This window comes from Euprymna scolopes, chromosome 12 (assembly GCF_053919585.1).
Source record: "Euprymna scolopes isolate OS-2025 chromosome 12, ASM5391958v1, whole genome shotgun sequence".
NCBI lineage: Eukaryota > Metazoa > Mollusca > Cephalopoda > Sepiida > Sepiolidae > Euprymna > Euprymna scolopes.
Window position 1 is genome coordinate 17147064 of NC_136493.1, and position 19249 is coordinate 17166312.

A 19249-nucleotide genomic window follows, 5' to 3' on the forward strand; every position below is an offset into this window, starting at 1 on the left:
ATCTTATGTAAAGTATACTGTGATGCTCTCCTTAAACATATTTAGTTGAATATTATACACATCTGTTATTAGATGCAGAATAATACATGCATCGAGTTTTTAAGTGCAAAAAATGCAAATAAAATTTGATTCTTGTACATACTTTTCTAGACTTGATAAAATTACACTTTGGAAAGTCTGTAAACGTAAAATTGACACTTTCATATTTTTGAAGGATATAAATAAAATAAAAATACCATGTTCATGGCTTCTGCTAATTTCTTATTAAACTAGTTGATCGTTAGTTTCGAATCTGACCTGCATTTATAAGTAATTATTACGCATACTTTTTATATGGATTAGGCATTTTTGATCTGTTTAATACGAATGTACCAAAGCGTTTAAAATAATGCCTACCATTGAAAGTTGGAGAGTATTTACTGATATATGTCTAACAACTATCAGCAAAATATCACAATTCTAAAAAAGCATTTTCATCATATGCATCAATGCTAAACTTAATATAATGCGTATAACACTCTCTTTCACCCAGCAAGACTTTTAACATATACTATTCGAATAATTATTTAGGATTGAATTTTAAACATTTAAGACATAGGTATACACTTATACCCAACTTTATATAAACAAAGAAATCATCTGTTTGGTTGCTCTGTTTTACGCAATGTAGTCCTTGTCTATAAACTTTAAAAAATATCTATGATTATGTATACTCTGTTTTTGAAGAGTTAATTCATTGGTACTGCTTTTCTATATCCATCAGAATAATGCGTTCAGTTGTGATGTGGTTCATTTTGGCTATATCATTTGAATGCGTATGTATTTCAATGTGCATCCGTTTCCTTTCGTCTTCAATCATGTAGATAAGTGTATTGCCTTATGTGAATTTATTATAACACCATTTTAGCTTTTTTTTTTTTTTCAATATTTATCGTTTAGAATAAATCGCTGGAAATGACGTATCCTCATTGCTATACCAGTTCAGTTTCACTATTGCTGTATATACATGTTTAACTTTCTGTGAAGTTTTCCTACTGAGGCATTATCTATATCCATATGAGCTGATTTCTCATGGCATTTTTATACCATTGCCAAATGATTTTGCTTGGTTGCCAACTGCTTGGTTTAATTGGATTATCAGGACCTGTATTCTCACTCCGACTGTACAATGAGCAATCTTCTAATCGGCGTTTTAATTGAAGCACATCTTGATTGAGATCAAATCAATAGCTGAGCTAATCCCACTACCATTTTGATAAATCAAACAATAATTAATTTAAAACCTATAATTTCGTATATAATATTACTAAATATCGGTAAAATGGGGTAAAATTATAATCTATCTATATTTATAATCTTCACTTCGAAAAATTTGTAAAATGTTGCATTTTCGAGAAATGTGAAACACATGTTTGTCTGATAATATCCTAATATTTACAAATGGATATTGCAATATTAAGCCAATAATTTATTAGAATTGCAATGCGACTTTCTGACTGAACTACTTTTCCTTGCAATAGTGTGTGTATTTCATCTTGAATGTACTACATGATTATGGCTAAAGTATAACATATGTACTAATCAAAAAGTGTCAATATTATAGTTTCTAAATATAATACGTAACTTTACCTCTAACTTACAAATTGAGTTCTAACCTATTTGTAGTCATGGCGAAACTATATACTCTATAAATTGCATACAGTTAAAGGTAATGGATAAAAAGAAAAAGAAAGTAAGAAATGAAACAAGTACATAAGGATAAAAAAAGAAACTTGACATTAGATTAAAGTTTCGAAATGAACCCTTTGAAAGAGGGTACATTATTCCACATAAACGAAGCAAATAATTACCGTGCAAAGCATCCGTAACAGTAAACGATCCTCTCTCATAGAAAAACACACTATAGAATAAACTGAAAGCCAAAGATTTGCCAACACAACGCTTTGTTAGATGAAGAGGCCGTCATTATAGAGGTCACTGACGGGCAGTGTTGCTGCGTAATGCACTGGTTTGCATTGCAAAGACAGAAGCAAAGAAAAATTGAGACGATTGTATTTTTATAGTCTGTTATTCCCTAATGTTTATAAAGACTTCTAAGCTGGCTGCTGTTTCATCGTTTTGTGCTTCTGCCTATGAGAATGTGATGAAAGGAAGTCTCGTCCTCTGGGTCTATTACGTTTGCCTCGTTAGCGTTCTTCAATTTGCCATCGTTACTTTAATTCTTGCTTTCATTCAAATAATAAGCGCTTTTTCGTGTGCGATATATGTATTTTGCTTTTTTCTGTTATTTATTTTCGATGTGCATTTATTCCTCGTTCGCATCTCTTGATCTTACTTTTTATATATCGTATTATTATTATTACTATTACTATTACTATATTATTATTATTATTATTATTATTATTATTATTATTATTATTATTTACTAGAAGTTTTCACACAGACCATCATCAAAGAATGTTCTTAGAAAATAACCTGTTGTGGTTGCTAGAGTCCTGACGACAAGAATTCTCCCAACATTTTTAGTGCCCACAATCTCTTTCGATAACTTTTGTAAATACATTTTCTTTATCACAATAGACGCTTACCATTGATTTCAGGGTAGTTTTATCTGTAATTTGAGTGGCAATAAGCCTCTTAAAGCCCCCCCAGTTCTCTTCGTATCATTCAGTTTAGATCTTGTTACTAATTTCTCTCCTCAGTCTTACCACCCTCCTTGACCCTTCTCGATTAGGGTGTTAGATGTCAGTCTATGCCCAAAAAAGAACTTTATTATTTTTTTGCATTTTCACATCAAACAAGGCACATGCAACTTTTATGTGGGGGGGTTCAAGCTTGGGCATAAGTTACAGGCATAATATGTAGGGAGTTGAGTAGCAAATATTTGTTTATATTACACTTACACTTTGGCCTGTTAATACAACTACCGAAGGTTTTGCATATAATGGGAGTCCAAGGTCTTCCTGTTCGAAAAAACTATTAGAGTGCAAGGCTTTCTGACATCTGAGGATCTCTACTGTGTGGATGTGGGATGTTGCTGCGTCTCGGGTTTGTCAGGGGTATTTATCTCTCAGGGGAACAATGGCGTGTTGTTCTTCGAAGCACTTGCCATTAAAATATATGTAAAACAGGTGCAGACATAAACATTTCATCGACAACAGTTGAAGCGTAGCTGACAGTGCAGAACTCTCTTGTTAACCCTGTCTAAGAGTGAGAGACAAATAGAAAATATATCAATCTAAATATGGCAATACCTTTCGTGTATTGGCCTAGTAGAAGTACAGACGTAAATATTTTTCTACCAAGGAAAAAAGAATCCACTTTATGTAGAGCATCGTTGACAATGGCTTCAATGTTTTGGTTCTAATTCATATTTGCTCTGAACGTTAAGCCATCGTATTTTCAGGTAATATATCCATTGCCATGGCTATTTGTAGTTTAGCAGGTTTCTTGTAATTATTAAAGGAAATAAGCTTAACCTTGACAACATTAACTGTTGTCATCCATATTTTCTGCATTCAACTACAATCAGGCCGACTTCCGCTAGAGTTTCTACTATTGTCTTGGCTCATTCGTTTTACCGTCGTGTCTCCTACAGTGTGTGGTCGTCAGTAAATATAATCATCTCAGAGACAGTTTTATAAGGGAGGTCACCCATTTGTATCAGAATTAATGAATCGTCAAGGATCGACCCCGAAAGAACACCTACATTTTTAACATATTGTCTTAAATGTGATCATCTAAAACAAGCTTGATTCTCATCTTATTTATGAAAGATTTCAGTATGTTAAGTATTCTTCTAGTAATAACATGATTTGGTGGTCATGGTCGCTGAAATTATATATATATATATATATATATATATATATATATATATATATATAGTTATATATATATATACATACATATATATAGGGTGTATGGCTTTGCCACTCCCATTTTATTCAGTGCGTTGTATATACTTAAAGAAGTAGTAATAATAGAACTGGTGTTATCTTAATCCATACACTAGGTCAAACAGAAATTAAGCAGATTAGATATGCTGAATGAAAGCTTGATAAATTAAAGATTCAAATATTTTCGCGAAACGAGGAAGGAGCCTAATTAGGCGATAGTTTAATAGGTCAGTTTTGCTGACAGAATTCTTGTAAACTGGTCCCGGAAAAGCAGTTTTCAATCAGTCAGGAAAATGAGATTCATTAAATGATTTGAGGAGAATTTGGAGAGAACTGGGGCAACACCAGCAGAGCTTTTTAGTAGTATGCGATCAAGTCTACGTGCTTTTTATAACAAGTACTTTAAATGAGATGCTTTTCAGACCATATAGTGTGATTTTTGTCAGCAAAGTTAAAATCTGGAAGGGAGTGTTTTTTTTTCTTAATTAGAACTGGGGACTAACCGATGGGCCAGTGTCTATCTTCTCAGTTGCCGTGGATACGACTTCAAGATCGTTGGATAGTGGAAGGGGATTGTTGATTCTCCATTATTTACTACATTGTTGTAGATTATCCAAGATGTCTTCTGCAATGCGATTTTAGTGGTTACGATATCTTTTCACTTATCTGCGGATATTTTTTAACAATTATTTCTAACTCTATAAACTTTTGTCTATCTCTATAGGATTGCGTGGAATAAAACTGTTATATACATGCTGCCGTTGAGCAATAGTAGCTGCGCAAGTAGAAGTAAACTATGTGGGAGAATGTTGCTGTAGAACCTCCGTGCAAGGACATGTGTTTTATTTGCTGCTTTTGATTATTAGTGGTCCTATTAGCGGATTGTTTCACAGAATGGAGGCACATATAATTTTATGGAGCATCTCTTATGTGATTCCTGCATGCTTCCCAATTATTTTTATGCTAGTTCTTTGCCGTTCTGATGAATCGGCCTTTTAACTTGGCGTCTAAAGTTTTGGGTGATATTATTATCATAGCGTAGTCAGCATTTACAAGATTGCAATGCGCATTTGTTACACAATCCTAAATATCTGCTGTCAGCAATCTGTAAGTAATAAGTGAAGCTTGCTATGTCAGGAAATGACATATGAAAAGCTATGTGTGGTGCTACAAACTGTGCGCAACTAGAGAAACTAAGCCAATCACTGTGGTGGACATTAAAGTCAAGTACGTATAACTGGACGCTAGATTCTAGGGGTCGCGCTACTTTTATACCGTAAAAAACTTTATTGATTAGAGCATATTCATGGGTTGAGGGAGAGTGATAGCGAACATATAAATACTGTATAAATAAGCCTAACGCACATGAAGGCCCGGTCGTCGGACTATAGTTTAGATTATTTAACAATATGCATGGTGTTACGAACATTAAATTTAAGTCTGTGCACTTGGCTGTGAAAGTCCTTACGACAAAGTGGAAGGTAACCAGACCCGTTAAAGAAGTTATATGCGGTATAGTGTATAAGTTAGTTTCACTTAGCGCTAGGAAATCCGAGAAGTGTGCTAGGAGAAACGATTTTACATCGTCAAGCAATCTCATTCTAATCTGTTTTATTCTTTTTCAAAGTTTTTTTTTTATCTGTGTTATATTTATTTTCTTCATCTTTCTTCATATTTCTGACTAATTCCGTGTATTTTCTTAGCGTCTCTTTATCCTCGATCGAGTCTTTGTGCGGCCGAAACTGCAAACATTACAATCTGGCAAGATGTTTATTGTTAACTATTTTACCAACAAGTATTTTGTTTGATACGGTCATCAGTTTGTATATTCATGTTCCATGGGAGTTTTTGTCTTTTATTTTACAGTGCGAATAACTATTACTGTGTGTACCATTTGTCATTGTGTTGTAGATGTACTTGTCTGATTAATGCCTTGAGCACTGACTCCCTTACTTCATAGCCTCTATTCCTATATTCTTTTCAAACCAGTTTACCGAATTCGTATATCATATAGTTTATTGTTTCGTCTCTTAGTCTAAAGTGTCTGCATTTGTGGTTCTCCTGTGCCTTGTAAATCTTTGCTTCGATGTTGTAGATTCTAATCGCATTATCTTGTCCGGATGTTATCAGGAATTTAGTTTCTCCGTTTACATTTTTTTGTAACGATGCCCAACATTTTCCTTTACTTTTATCTTTAACCATCCGTATTGGTCGTCCGTATTGTTATTCCATTTCCCATGTTTTCTTAGTTTAATCTTTCCGCCTCCTTTATTTATTTTTTTTCGTATTTTAGTAAAACTGATGGCTGTAATTATTATTTCGGTGTTCTGTATTATGTATTTTTCTAACTAAATTTTCCTGTACTTTGCAGTCTTCCATACTAAACAACCGTTTTCACAGAGGGTCGGTCGGTAGAGTAATGTAAGTGCAGTACATTGTGCATTATCAAGAGATTTCTGATCTTCTGATCGAGATGCCTGAGTTCTACATTGGTAAAACCAATAAATGGCTAGAGTATATTACGAACAAGCCTTTCTCGGGTGTTTTAAAGTGCGTGTCGAGCAAATGAAAAAAAAAGTGCAAGTAGCCAGGCAGGCTGGAAACCGCCCAGCGGATGAGGAAAAAATGTGCCGTCTTTGAAGTTGACGCCATCGCAAAACCAGTAATCACGTAGGTTTTAATTACGGCTAGCTAGTCGAAAATAGGTGATAACTTTCGAAAATATCGGCGAAAAAAGTAACCCCATCCCTGTAGAAAAGTACCCAGTGGAGGGTGAAGGAATCAATGTTATAAGCCAATCCTTCGATATTTGTCGTCTGAAATATCGAGCTTCAGAACGATACCTCGGTTTTGCCATGTTTCAATGCATCTTTCGAAAGTTTTAGACAGATATAAAGACATATATATATATATATAAATATATATATATATATATACATTTACACAAATCTGTCAGATACATATTATAGACTAACCTGTGTGCCCGGAGTTACCCGGGTATTTGGAGGTTTATTGAGCAAAAAAATAGTTGTTATAGAAAGGCAGGCCCGAACTCGTGAAAAGAGAGTCGAAAAAAGTAGAATGAAATCTTGCGTCTTACCTCTACTCCATGACGCGAACGTAAATTCGGAACATTAAAATAAGGCAAGACCCACAAAGCAATACGATAACTTGCAAAAATTGCTCTCAAAAATCGATCCCCACATTGTAGACATGTGCCTAGGTGAGATTGAAGAAATTAATGTTTTCGGCGAATTTTTCGATATTTTTCGCTTGAAGGGTCGGGCTTAAAACAACCACGATCTTATTAAACTCCCTCTATCTGTCGAAAGATCAATGCATACATACTTACATACACACATGCATTTATACAGGCAGGTGACATTTATATTAAAAACAGGCCTGGTCTTTGGAAGTGTGTGTTGAGCAAAACAAAAATTGAAGGGGTACTAAACAAGCGTAAAAAGGAAAAAAAACGTGAAAAAAAATGACGTTTTTTTTCCGTTGCGTGTATCGCAACACCGAAATTGTTGAAGGTTAAAATTAAGGCTAGCCAATCGAAAATATGGGATTAATTCCAACAATATCGGCGAAAAAAACATCTCCTTAGAAAAAGTCCAGTTTTGGATGAAGAAATTAATGCTTTTTGGCCAAATTTTCGATATTTGTCGTCCGAAAGGTCGTCAAAAAAATGTCACTGATCTCTTAAACATCCGCCGCCTCTTTCTAAAGTTTGCGGTAGACATAATACATACATACATACATACATACATACATACATACACATACGTACAATTAAACAGATAGTTGAGATTAATATTATAGACTAGATTGGGTCCCTGGCGTTGCCCGGGTCTTTTAAGGTTTATGGTTAGCAAAAAAGAAAAAAAATGTGGTATTAGCAGGTAAATTCGAACCCGTATCGCGAAAGAGGATCATACTTAATTAAAAAAATAATTACGTGACGTCTTTGCTGTTGCGTCCATCGTAAAACCCGAAGTGCTCATATTATACTGACGAGGTTCCCTCGCACAAGTCATCATTAGAAATTCTACATGAGGGTGAGCGGTGGAGTTCCCAGGAAGTGACAAGTGTCTTTGTTTTTGTTTAAGCGCCAGCATTCATGATCTCTTCAGCTAAATTTTGCAAAACCGTGCCTTTATCGCAACTGAGGCGAACCATATTTTTGCTTGGAAATTATAATAGATATTTACTGGTATTTGGGTGGTAATAACATTCACTAAGATCTCAGACCTCTTCCAATTGTTATTGGAGGGGGGTTCCAATTACTGTACAGCAACCCCGTTCTTTCCATCCTTGCTATTCTGTGTGGTATCAGAGAAATCATCTGCTTCATGTTTTTGTTTAATTCCCAGACCTATTTATATCGGATAACATGGCGCTGGCGTGAATCGGTGCTCTGAGCACTTTGATTCGAAATTGTTATTTGTTATCGTCTGGAAAATATTAATTCATTTTGTAATTATCGAACGAACATTAATTATTTCTAAAGGATAAAATTTAGTTAAACATATTTGACGTTTTTTAGTATTTATTTTTATCGTCGTATTTTATTTCCTTTTGGAATCAACAAAGTTTAAATTACTAAAACATGAAAAAGCTGATCAAAGGATTTTGGCAGAAAAGAAAATTTTAGGAAAACCGTATTTTAAGAATCACTTTTCTCTTTAACAAAATATGATTAGATTTAGTTTTTAATCTGTTTACTCAAATGAAAACAATAAGATTCCGTGTCTGTTTAACCGAAGATTAAATGTATGTCAACTATTTTAAAAATTTACACTAAAAACTGGCTGTTCTTGAACAATAATTTCTTATTTCTATCGCTGTCTAAAATTAAACAAAAATTATATGAGCATAGTTTACTTGTCACAACTATCTGATTGAATAAGACAATACCCCAGGAGTGTTTATTAACTGAATACAACATGTTCGATGCCATATCTTAAATTATAGGACGCTGAAAAATTCCAACAGTGTTTTCACTTGCCAGTGAAAACCCATTAAACCTAATAGTTCAGTTAGATTTGGGCCTTAAAAAGCAGTGACTTCTTTGTAAAATATATTTTTGAATATATTTCTACAAAATTAACGTCGTGTTTTTTGTGGGCAATATATCAAAATCTACCCGATCTGTATTGATTTGATCAGAGTAATCCTATATAATGTACAGCCATAGTAAAAGAAACAATATATAAACAAAACTATACGTCGATAGTGTTTGCACTAATATTGATAGTATTGTCTACTGACACAAGCAGTTTTGTATATTTATTATTTTTAATATAAATTATGCATATATATATATATGTATATATATATGTACATATACATATACATAATTAACGCTCTCTGTTTTATATCTAATGCTTTCGTGGAACTAAACTGCTATTCACAGTATGTTTTCATTGTAATCCTTTAGTAAAGGATAGTGTGTGTATGATAATCAAAACCGAAATTTAAAAAATAATGTGCCAATTATAAAAATAAAACATATTTCTTTTTCACATATACTATTTTGTAACACTAGAAGATATATATATATATATATATATATATATATACATACATATATATGTATATGTATATATATATATATATATATATATATATATATATATATACATGGAAATGCACAGTACTTTTAGAACAGGTTTTTTTTTATATTCCCATAAAATCATTTTTTTTCTAATACTCAAATACAAAGCGAATCTCTCGACTAATACTAACAAAAAGATTGTTCATACAATTCACAATCATTCACATTTAATCTACAGATGAGCAGTAGTTAAACAACGTTGGAGTTTTTCCGTATACTTCAAACGAAAAATTGGTTAAATGTCTCATAAATACTCATCATTGGTGTCACTCTTGTGGAATAATAATAATAATAATAATAATAATAATAATAATAATAATAATAATGATGATGATGATAATAATAATAATAATAATAATAATAATAATAATGGCACTATAAAAGAGATAAAACAGCATATCATGGCAAAAACTTTAAAGATTAATTTGTATATTAAAAGGATTTAGCAGTTAAATGACAACAGGTAATTTTAAACAAATCACCCAAGTTGTATTTTCAGAAATAAACCAAAACAGTTGGTTCTAACTCTCACGTAGCTACAAAGTTTTGGTAAAGTCCATGGTCCGGAGAGATTCCCCAAAAGTGGGTTGCTAGAGTAAGTTAAAGACTAAAAGGGCATAAATAAAAGGATATTCACAAATGAAGTTCATGTTTAAGTAGAAAGTATCCGGACATGATTGCATTCATGAGTACTTGTTGCGATATTTCACGGAAATCCGCGAGAGGTTTAATGTTTCTCTGGATTTGTGTGAGAGATTATGCCAGATACAAGGGTGTCTGTTAGTGGAAAGGCCTGTGTTAGAGATCCGGCTAAAAGGCCGGATGTTAAAAATTATAGAAATTTCCTTGCTTGAGGTTGCTTTAGAAAACAACTGACAGGGATAATCAGTTAAAAAATATATGGCCATCTTGAAAGTAAATGATTCACTACCAGTGGAATAAAAATGTGGGAGGGAAAGGAATTTAGGAACAAAATTAAACACAACTATTCATTGATAAATGTATTTTAAAGAACTGTCAAAAGAGTAAAACCCCCCTGAATGCAGCTTTGATAGATTACAAAAATATAAACGAATTATACAGTGTCGCATCCCTGGGTACTCAGGACGTGGATATTGACTCTGGTTTAAACCGTACAGCAGTGAATTAAAGCCATAAATATGGATTTTGGAATTTCTAAATTTGAAGTATTTAGTCTTAAACGAGGGAAGGGAGGAGGCATAAAAGGCATTATTTTGCCAAATTAGAAGATTCTGATGCAGAATGCTGCAAGTACCTGCTTGTGCTTCAACTTAGTACGATTCTTTGCAATGAAATAAAAGAGAAGACGAAGACGTGTATATAAGGAGACCGAATCTGCTACTGAAATCTAGACTGAATTGTAGGAATCTGTTGTCAGACATCATTTAATGGAGTCTTGCTGTAATCTGATACAGTGCAGCCTTTTTAGAATGGACACAGAAAGAAATAAAAAGGAAGGATAGAGACACACAGAAAGTGTTAGTGAAGTTTAGAGCATTTCGCCAAAATTCTAATATGCTCAGACTGTATATCACAAGGTTCAAAAGAAATAGAGGTCTGATTACCTAAAAACATGTGTCGGAGCAGAGCTTAGAAGTGTTCACATCTACTTAGTTTACTTGCAGCAGTGCCGGATAGAGGAGTGAGTCTGTAAAGATTTATTGGGAGATGAGCAGAATTACAAAAAAAATTAAAGAGAAAAAATTGACTGAGTTGGTAAGAATTTAACTTCATGATACTTTTGAACGATATACAAAGGCACAAAAATGTCAGGACACGAGATATTGTTTGTTATAATCTGACTTGTAAAGGAAACACAACATCTTATATGTCCTGCTCAGAAACACCCACTAAATACAAATGCAATAAATAAAACATTTTGAGCTGTTCTGATAAGCTATGGTTTTGTGGTATGGCTCTTGCAACAGTGTCACACGTTGTAGGTGTTTTATACTTATTCAAAAAGAATACAAACGTGGGCATGCACAAATTGAATACAAACGTGGGCATTGTACAAATCTGCACTGAAGTTTGAGCCAAAATTTTGAATCCAAGTGACGATTAAATAATACCAACATCACCCAAAGGGTAGTGGAAAATGGGACGTTACGATTCTCTCAGAATTCGTGATTCGGTGTGAACTGGAGATAACTTACAGGAAACCGGCTATTGTAGTTTTTTTTTTTTACAAAGGCATCACCACATTATCAAGGCCAAGAGGCCACTCAAGGATAAGGGTTAAAGAGTGTACAGTAGAAAATGGTCAATATAGTAATCATTAGTAATGAAAATTTGGTACATTTAATAACTTATATGGAACGGCTCATCAAGAACTTATTTACTTTAGACATGAACACAACCATATTGTAGTCAGCCGGAAAGCAGGAAAACGGAAGACAATTCCACAGGCGTGCGGTTCTAAGAAAGAAGCTTTGTTCATGGAATCTACGTTTAGGTTTAGGCATAGATAAAGAGTGGGGGAAATTATTGATAGTGTTTACAGCTAGACGAGTGTTTCTTGTGAAAGTTTGGCGAGGGGGGACCATAGATTGAAGCTCAGTTGAACACTTTCCATGAAAATAACGATACATCAGAGACAAACTCGACACATCTCTTCTGTGAGATAGAGGTTGCAAGGAGGAGAAAAGGACATCTCCTACGAGGCTACGAAGTCTATTTTGAACTCTATCAAGGCAGGACAAGTCCTTTCTAGCAGCTCCTGCCCAGATGTGGCAACATTATTCCATCCTTGGACGTACCTGGCTCTTATATAGGTAGAGAATAGCATCAGCAGTGAGATATCTACTGGATCGATAGAAAGATCCGACCATTTTTCCAGCGGCCTTGGCAACAGATTTGATATACGTGTTCCATTTAAGATCAGGAGTAATGGTCAAGCCCAGAAGCTTGTCAAAACTTGAGGCCTCCTGAAGACGAGAGCCATTCATTTCAATTGATGACAAATGTGAATTAGAATGTTGATGATGTAAAGAGAGAAGCTTGGTTTTAGATGCATTAAAAGTAACCAGCCACTCCTTTCCCCATTGTACTACGTGCTCAATATCAGAGGAGAGAGAATTGGAGAGAACTTGGTCGTTTACTGTCTTAGATGTGGTACCATAAATGGTAGTGTCGTCAGTTTTGAACAAAAATACCAACTCCTGCAAATTATTGATGTTGCCTGCCCAAACGATATCAACTTACCGGGCGAAAAGAATGAGAAACTACGAACTATCAGAAACTGAGAATGGATATTACTACAATACGAATATTCCATTGTACCCATCATCAAAAGTGCGCATGAATTAATTCCTGATGATCTTATGGAACAGCTGGAATTAGCTGCAGCATAATCGTACTCCAGCAGTCAGTTCGACTTGGCTCAGCAAAAATACTTCACCAGGTGTTTCCACCAAATTGGTCTTTCACTATCATCACTAGCTTTGGTGTAAGAGCTCGTTCTTGATGGAGAAACATCTGGTGTAAAACATCAAAAAACTGTGAAGTTGATGGAATAATAATAATAATAATAATAATAATAATAATAATAATAATGACAAAACAGGAAAATCATTCGGTATTCAATCCGGTATTGAAACATATATAAAACAGATGTTATGTAAAACGGCAAAAATATTTTTGCGAACAATTTCAAATAAAGTAGCAATACAGACTCCAGAAGTTGTTCACTAAATTAACGAGATTGCATTCGAATAAAAACGAATAGATATTCTAACTGTAACGTTGTCCTTAAAATGTTAACACGTCACAAGAAACATAGAACAAGTAATTACTCGAGCCGACCTCTATTTCCTCAGATCCTTATATGCGTAATTTCTCATTATAGCTCTGGCGTTTCTCAGGTGCGTGTGCGTTCTCTCTCTTTTATACACACACAAACACACACACACACACACACATATATATATATATATATATATATATATATTATTTCTTACAGTGAGCTTATTTCGCACTTTGTATATATGTGCATTAATGCGTCCGTACTCTTTGTATACCTCGTATGCGAACCGTTACGTGAGGTTAGTGGGGTGCATGTTTTAAATCATATCAATTTCTGTCTCATCGAAGATTTGTTGCGTCCCTCTGCCTGCTCTACAAGTATTTTAGTGGTGCAGCTCAGACGGGCTACAAGCACTTATAGCCGCACGATGTATATACCATCGACAAGCAGGAAAATACCAGCCCTAGAGTACACAGATCTCGAGATGTGAGAAAGAATCCTACTGGAATAGTTTCTTCGCAATAATTTTTTTTTTACACAGTGATCACCACTTGTCAAGGCCCGGAAGCCACTTAGGGATAAGGGTCATTGCAAGTACTTTACGTAAGTGTAGAGATTTGATGAAGTGTTTATATAAGGGGGCGGTTCATTAGGAATTTGTTAACATTGAACTTGAAGACATCCAAGTTGTAGTCCGGAGGGAAGCATGCAGACGAAACAGAGTTCCACAGGCGTGCAGTTCTAAGAAAGAAGCTTTGTTCATGGAATCCGCATTTTGATTTAGGCACAGATATAAGAATTGCTGGACTTTGGAACTCATTTCTGTGATTCTGCTTTTCCAACTGTACTAATCTGCAGACGTTTATATAAACTGTTAATAAATATCTTGCTGCTCTGTGCCCTACATAATATTCCTGATAGTATACCCCAACATCAAAATAACAATTGTGCCTTTTTGGGGGTTAAAATGGAATTTAAAAATATATGTTTCCGACTATTTGATGCCAGGTTAAATTATTTAAAAAAAAAAAACGCTTGTACGCTTAGTTTTATATATCGTCGAATATAGATGTATTAAGTTTGATTTGATTGTTTTGGTTTACTGCATATATATATATATATATATATATATATATATATATATATATATATATACATATATATATATATATACATATATATATATATATATATATATATATATATATATATATTCTGTTATTTAATGCCGACTCCTTCAAAAGCTGGTTCACTTTCTATTTCTGTTTATCTTAAAATATTTCCTCATAATCATTTTTGTTGTAATTTCTCTGCTTGTAAATAATATCAGCATGCATCTAAAATTTTGCTTTCGATTTTAAATATTAAAAAACACGATCGTCAAACATATAAGACTTCTCATCTAAACATTTACTGTGACATATATATCATGCAACAGATCTTAATTGTAAAAACAGTGTTAATATTAATTGCGAAATGAGTGAACATTAATTACATTAGAATTTTCTAAAAAGAGATTCGATTCTTGAAATGTATTTTCTAATGTCTTCAATGAAATCTTTTGATCTTTTTAGCAGTTTTTTTTTTATTTGGGAGACGTTTGATGAATCACAAACGAAACGAAGAAATACTTTAATGGAGTCTATTCTGTTAAAGTTAGATTAAATCTTATTATGAAGAAATATTTTATTTAAGAAATTACCTCACACCGAACTACAAAAAGTGCATTGAAACAAAATCCTTTCCCGATATAATTTGAAATCGCAAATAACAAATTTGTTTTCATCACAAGCAGTAACCGACATATACGGAAACATAGTAGAAAAATAAATTCTACTGTTAAAACTTAACATTTCGGAAAGAACTGTATTAAAATCATTTTATTGTTTTACATATTAAATATTTCCTATAATATTTTTTCAATTCAATTTTACAGATTAATATATACATACATATACATATATATATATATGTATATATATATATATATATATATATGCGTGCGTGTGGGTATGTGTTTATGTATGTATATATATATATATATATATATGTATGCATATGTATGCATATATATGTATGTATATGTATGTATATATATATATATATGCATATATATGTATATATATATCCCATAAAATTTGGTGAATTATGCAGCACTTGTCACACAAGATAATAAAACTGTTTGTTACTTTAATAACTGTATTTGGATAGGTCAGCAGAGTTCCATCGCTAGTATTATTACTAATAAAATTATTAAAAATATTTATTTTGATTGAAGCGATAACATCTAGCACATCTCATGCAAAACTAAGTAGACTACTTGTGAAGCAGATGACAACAACTCACTTCGAATTGAATCTTGGCGGTCGTATTAGCAAAAAAATATAAGCTCATTAATGATGTATATGCATTTTTCTGTATTCAGACGTGAGAGGATTTTTAATAGCATGTATGTTTGTAAAGGAAAGCATTCATCCTGGAAATATATGTGCTGCTTATTCTTTTAATTACTCATCTCATTCTTGATGCAGCTCGGATTAATGAAAATGTTACCTCATAGATTCGGAAAATTACATATAACCTTGTCGCAAGCGATTTTTCATGTTTATTTGTAGAAATATTGCAATAAAAAATGGATGTATGAATAGCAAACGAATATTAATTCTTGAATGTTTCATAAACCGAGCACGCTAGGAGATTTACTTGATAAATAAGCTATACTCCTATAAATTTAGAGTATTTGTGTATTCAAATTTATATCAAATCTCTTTTTCTATTAACTTAAAAAGAAAATTAAATTTATTATATATCTAAGTCCTAGAATCGCATTCTTCTGCAAAAGATCAAGGAAATTTGCATATCTCTTAAACATTCATTTCAATTAATTACTCACTAGTCGTTGTGGTATTCTTAGAGGATGATTATCTTTAGTTTTCTATTACGTGGAATTATATGCATGCCGATAATCTGCATGGTTTGTTCATGCGGAATGTTTGTTTAAAAGAGTATAGAATACAAAGACATATATATATATATATATATATATATATATATATATATATATATATATATATATATATATATACTCGGGGTTTTTTATATTCAAATGTAATAAACTAATGAATTCAACGAGGTTGTTAGATAGTGCTCAATAAAAAGCGCTTATAATACTTGCTTATTGTTATATAAACATGCTCACATCCCGCTGCTACAAATAGCCACTTGTTTCAATCAAACAACAGATATCATCAGGCAGCGACTTGACTGTTCAAAAGTTCAATGAATAATGGATTTTTTTTATTTTAGGTAGGAACTCTTTAAAAGTTGGAGTTAAAAAAACTTTAAATACAGAACTTTAATTATAAGATGTAAAGAGGGAGGGGCAATTAAAATAAAGTTAAAAGATTATAATGGAGAGAGAGTCATTAAAAAAGAAATAGAGAAAGAAAATGAATAGAGAAAGAAAATAGAGAGAAAAATATATATATATAATATGGAGAGGAAAAGAAAAAAATATATAAATGGTTATTATAAAGAGAATAAGGACTAGAAGGGAAAAGATAGAATGATGAGATATAGTTAAAGAGAGAAAGAGAGAAAGTAAGAATTTGACAGTATATAGAAAAAGAAAAAGAAAAAGAAAAAGATGTGCGTGTCAACCAATTTATGAACAATTATACAATTCAGTAATGAGACGTTATTACAAATACAAACAGAAAATACAATCTAAGCGTTAGAAATGAACATGTCAAAAAAGACAGCGAATGTATCTAACCAACATATTTATCATCTCACATTCGTCCACGAGTAATATCAACGCAGTTAAAACATACATCTACAATTAATTAAGCATGCATAACGTAATAACCATATGTTTATGTTTTAATTTTGGCCTCCCAGCAAAATGTCCTCTTGTTCAGGAATTAATCTCAAAGAGAAGAATATCGTAAGCTAAATGTTATAGTTTTGATTCTCGGTGGTGGCGCACGATTCATCTTTAACTTTTTAAATCATAACCAAATATTGGGACCAATAAAATATAATAATAAATATGAAATCTGCATTAACCAAAATATCATATTTAAACGCATTTCTCGACAAGAAACGCCCGGTCACCATGGCGGTAATTAAGTATTACTTGACAAAACATCAAATGATTTGGTTCTTTAGACAACCTGTTGCTCATTTAATTACAAAAAGATAAAGATGTTATTTTTATGTACATCTCGAAGTTAGTCAGAGTTTTGGTAAGGACCGCCATGACCAGCTGAGGATATTTCTGCAGATGTTACCCACCATACACCAATTGTCAACCAGCACTATTACTGACCTATCCGCAATGTTGCTCTCATGAAGCTGATAAATGAAAAAAATAGAATAGTTTTTACAACTGATTCATTGTATGTGATTACAAAACCACGGCGAAACTGAGTGTATATTATTTTCCATTGCGTGCAACGATCGATTATATATATATACGTTTGGAGAATAAACGCAACGTTTTTTAATACCAAGTAGATGATCGCAGAAAACCAGTACACATACATACATACATACATACATACATACACTGTTATATGAAGAATAGCGTAACAGAATTATTACTAATATAAATTAATCATATTTTATTGAAATATTAGTTTGTATTATTTGGATTAGTCGAACGATTTTTTTTTTATCTTGAGTGCTATTTCTACCCGCTTCTTTGTGGAAATCTGGTTATTCATTCTATCAGTGCTCTGAATCAGGGCCTTTACAATCCTTTAGTTTCTCGTAAGGTTATTACTTGAAAAGTAACTGTTTTTTTTTACTTCTACAATAAATGTCGCAATCTCATTTTCTGCCAGAAACCTTTTTTCAGAAAAGGATGAGGCAACTTTATCATCGAAAATTCCGTCACAGTAGTACTTTCTGAAGCTGGTACGCCAAAAATTGATAAACACGCATCCTATTATTAAATTAATACGCGAGAAACTTAGAAATATATCAATTAACTCTACTTAGTCTCCGTATGTATGTGTGAGTGTTTGTTTCCTACAACCTCAGAAACAGCAGTGACAGTTTTTATAAGTTAACTCCAAATTAGTTTATGTGTCCGTTTTTTTTTGTGTAGGTTTTGTATTGGAAGGTGTATGATGTAAATTGTAAATCACATGGAAGGAAGTCTCATGTAGTGACAAGCTTCTGGGCTTGACCTTCACTCCCGATCTAAAATCGAACACGTACATTAAATCTGTTGCCAAGTCTGCTGGAAAAATAGTGGGATCCTTCACATAATCCAGTAGATATCTCACTACTGATGCAATTCTCTATCTATATAAGAGCAAGGTACGGTACATCCAAGGACGGAGTACTGTAGTCACATTTTTGCAGGAGCTGCTAGAAAGGACTTGCCCTGCATGATGGAGTTCAAAATAGACTTCTTAGCCTCGTAGTAGAGGGTGTTTTCTCTTCTCTGCAACCTCTATCTCACAGAAGAGATGTTGCGAGTTTGTTTCACTTCATCGTTATTTTCATGACAGGTGCTTGAGTGAGCTTACAGATCTGGTCCTCCCACTCCCAACTTTTACAAGAAACAGTAGTCTAGCTGAAAACACTATCAATAATTCCCCCCCTCTTTATCTGTGTCTAAACATAATTGTAGATTCCATGAAAAAAAATTATTTCTTATAACTGCACGCCTGTAGAACTGCCTTTTTTTTACACACAGTGATCACCACTTATCACGACCCGGAAGCCACTCAGAGATAAGGGTTATTGCAAGTACATTACGTTAGTGTGGAGATTTGATGAAGTGTTTACTTATAGAGTGGGGAAAATTTTTCACAGTGGATTCAGCTAGACGGGTGTTTTTCGTGAAAGATTGGCGAGGGGGGACCAGAGATTGGAGTTCATACGAGCACCTGCTGGAAATAACGATAAAACTAGGATAGGCTCGCAACGTCTCTTCTGTGGAAGAGAGGTTGC